Source organism: Bombus impatiens, unplaced genomic scaffold (assembly GCF_000188095.3).
Source record: "Bombus impatiens unplaced genomic scaffold, BIMP_2.2 scf_0129, whole genome shotgun sequence".
Lineage (NCBI taxonomy): Eukaryota > Metazoa > Arthropoda > Insecta > Hymenoptera > Apidae > Bombus > Bombus impatiens.
Genome location: NT_176548.1, coordinates 327,826 through 331,291, shown reverse-complemented (window position 1 = coordinate 331,291; position 3,466 = coordinate 327,826). Strand labels below are relative to the sequence as shown.

General features: G+C 53.5%; 1 protein-coding gene across 4 annotated transcripts in view; it reads right to left on the bottom strand.

The window, feature by feature from the left end:
- LOC100741294 (dachshund homolog 1) overlaps positions 1–3,466 on the bottom strand; it is a 153,444-nt gene that overhangs the window by 83,495 nt on the left and 66,483 nt on the right. The window lies entirely within an intron of this gene.

The following is a 3,466-nucleotide window of genomic DNA, read 5'->3' as shown; positions in this document are numbered from 1 at the left end:
CGCGACTGCCAGCGAAACAACGCCACGGATCGTTTGACAACCACTGTGGGACCCGGCCCATGACCGGCCCTAAAATTGGACTTATTACAACTTATAGAGCGCGATTTGAACGCTCCGCTCAATAACATACATTATCCCCAATCCATATGATTTAATGAAATCCCTCTAAACTCTCCACTTAGCCTCAGTACCTTCTCGCGCAGTACCCTTCTTTTTATTTTCCCTCCTCCGTGTGTACGCGCTCTCTCGTAGATTGCTACGTGTGTACCAATAGAGAGCGAAAGAAACCGAGCGACGTCACGGGATAAGAAAGACGGAGAGGTAGTTGCGTGGATATGAGCGGGCAGAAAGCGAGAGAACGATCGAAAGGGAGAACGAGAGGGAGGAGAGAGAAAAAGGGTCGGGGGCTGGCTGGCGAGGGGATGCGCGCGGCAGAGAGGGGCTGAAGGGTCGTGAACGAAGGGAACGGTTGGAGGGAGTAAGAACGCCGTGGCACGTTCCGATCACCGAAGATACTTAAAACGCACGTTCCCCGATTTTATAACCCCGACAACGGCTATTTGTCGGTCGCGGTACGTTCGGCGTTGTAACGCGACGACCGATGAAGACGTTTCGTTCTACCTTACCGAAACCTGGCGTATCCTTTCGACGAAGGATACTCAGGATACCAGCGTTCCTCCGCGTGGTCGAAGAGCAAACGAATTTCCGAAAATCTTTCCTTTCCTTGGCAGCGAAGAAGAAAAAAGGAATCGGCCAACTTGATCGCGATCGTCGCGACGACCGGCCGAAGCGAAACGCGAGGGACGATAAAACACAATTTGAGCTAAAGACCGCGCTCCTCTAACTTCCCACCCCTGGGTCCGCGCGCGGACGTATACCGGCACCTCTTTGCCCCTCTCGTGGCTGATGAGGTGACAACCCATAATTATACAGACCGCTTTCTGTCTGGCCTGACTGCAGTGGCATGCGGAGGAGAGGCCTCCATCATCCTCCACCTTTTCGTCTCCCTTTCTTCACCGTCCTCCCTGTGTCTTCCTCTTCGTTCAACTTCTCCCTGGTACTCCCTTGGCCTTTCTGACCGTGCGCATTCTCTCCCTCTTGTCCTTCCTTCGCTTTCTTCCTTTCTTTCTCCTTCGACCGTATTCTCCTCCGTATCTGCGGATCTCGCTTTTTCTCTCATTACCCTTTATCCTCCCTCTTTGCTCCTTTCATCCACACACGGCGTTTCTCATCCACGAGCCGAGAGATCCACCGAGAGAGCGGACTTTGACTTCCACGCCGCTTAATAACGATACGCGTGTTTTCTTTGCATGTGTAACGCTCTCGGCGCGGAGGCGGAGGCGAAGATGCGAAATCAGCAGTCGGACTCGGCGTGGCGGCCAGAGAAAGAAGGAGGCGAAGGCAAAGGGAGGACTGCGGGAGGTGGTAGTCACCACCACCCTCGTGCCGCGCGTCTCGTGCCCGTAAGAGAAGGACGACTGCGCTACTTCTTTTCTGGTGTTAATTACAAAACGCGAGAATAAATTGCCGAGCTAAACGAGTGCCTGGTATCCCTCTCCATCGCGACCTCGTCACGTCTGTTCCTTCTTCCAGCGCGGCCCTCCGCGATGGACAGATGAATGGAAGGCGAGCCGTCTGCACAGGTGGAATTTGTTATGCGTCGCGATCACGGCCAGTCTTTCCTCCCATCGCTATCGTCTCGATCTTCTGCTAGGCTTAACGAAAATTTACCGAGTACGCCGGTGTTTTCGACCGCGAACCTACTACAATCAAAGAAACGTTCGACGCCATCGATACACCCTATGGCTATCTCTGTCTTCCAGTGCATAGTTTCAACTTTCATTTTCCTTTGTAATTTTCCTTTCTTCGGCCAACAGTAGTCGTACGGGCCAAAAAACCGTCCGCTCTCCCTCTGCTCGAATGACCACCGAGACGAGGCATCGTGAAATTATTCGGAAAATTTGCCCTTTGTCCGCGGATCCTCTGCTTACCGCCATTGTTCCTACCAAACGACGAAGAAATCCACCGACTCCCTTTCTCCCTGTCTTCATATCTCGATGCTCGGCCACGAACTCCGACAACGCGCGTTATTTGCGCTTAGGTATGTATATGTTTACCCTCGACACCGACTCCCTCAAAACCCTTGGATTTAACCCTCGAACACCGACCCTCCGGCTACGGCCGATGACATCGTGGCCCTTTAAGTACTTTCCACACCATCCCTCCTTCGCTTCTTCCTCGCATCTTCTCCGCGTCTTCTTCGCCTCTTCTTCGCTGTGCCGCACATCTTTTGTTCCTTGAACAGCGTGCCACGGGACCGTCACCCATTCCTCGGGCATTCTCCGACAGTGTCATCGATTCGTGATCCCGATCGGGAGCTGGATTCTCGCGTACGCGCTTACCCCGTTAGCCGGCTGCATGCACGTGCATCCCATCCAACATTGTTCCATCGACGTGTATTGCTACATAAACACGAGACGGGAAACACAGTTTCGCGCAGGAGGAATCCGGTTTTTCAAGTAATCGAGAGACTCGAAGCCGGGCTAGCAGGCAAGCGGGCAGGCAAGCAGCCAGCCAGCCAGGCGAACAGGCGAGCAGGCGAGCACAGGCAGGCAGACAGGCAGGCAGGCGGGCAGCCATCGAGGTAGCTCCCTGCGTCCAGTCTGGAAACAACCGAGGAGAGAGTGGATGCCATGACTATGTATACCTCCTCCTCGCTCCTCCTTCCTTCCCTGCTCTTCTTTCCTCGCTTTCCTCTTTCACCACACCCATTCTTCTTAATCGCTTGCCCATATTGAGACGTAGCTCGCTGCCTCGCACGAGACAGCCGCGAACACCGTTCCGCTGATATTTCGTTCCTTCGCGGGACGTTTTCACGATGTCATCGGGACGCATCGATCGCCTTTCCGTTGATCGGTAGCAAAGTAGAGGGGTTGGTATTGAAACGAAAACACTGGACGACCGGGAAGATAGGACGGAAGGTATTTTGCGATATTGAGACGTAAGCTACCTTACGAGTAACGAAAGAAGGATGAAGAGGCATAAGATACGGTTGATCATTCTCGCGAAGCGTCCTAACGACGATAAGATCCGGCTAGTCGGACGTCCAGCTTCCTTCCCGACCCTAACCCTATCTCTCGTCCCTTTCGTTCCTGGGCCTTTTTCGACTGGCTGCCTACCACGCGTCTCCTCGCGAAAGAGCAGTCCAGTATTTGTTCTTCCAGGGTCTCCTCGGATACGAGCATCATCCGAGGGCAGTAAACCTTTTGATATATAGTCGAAGGTTTTTAGAGTTCTGTCAGCCACGCCCACAATCAGCCTTAGTATTATTTACACTCCTCGTGGTTTGTAGTCGGTTGTCTCGCATCTTCGTTCCCGCTGCTCCTCCACCACCTCCACCACCCGCCTTTTTTACTTCTTTCGCGCGCTCTTCTTGCTTCGTCGCCCGTCGTTGCCTCTTCGGCAA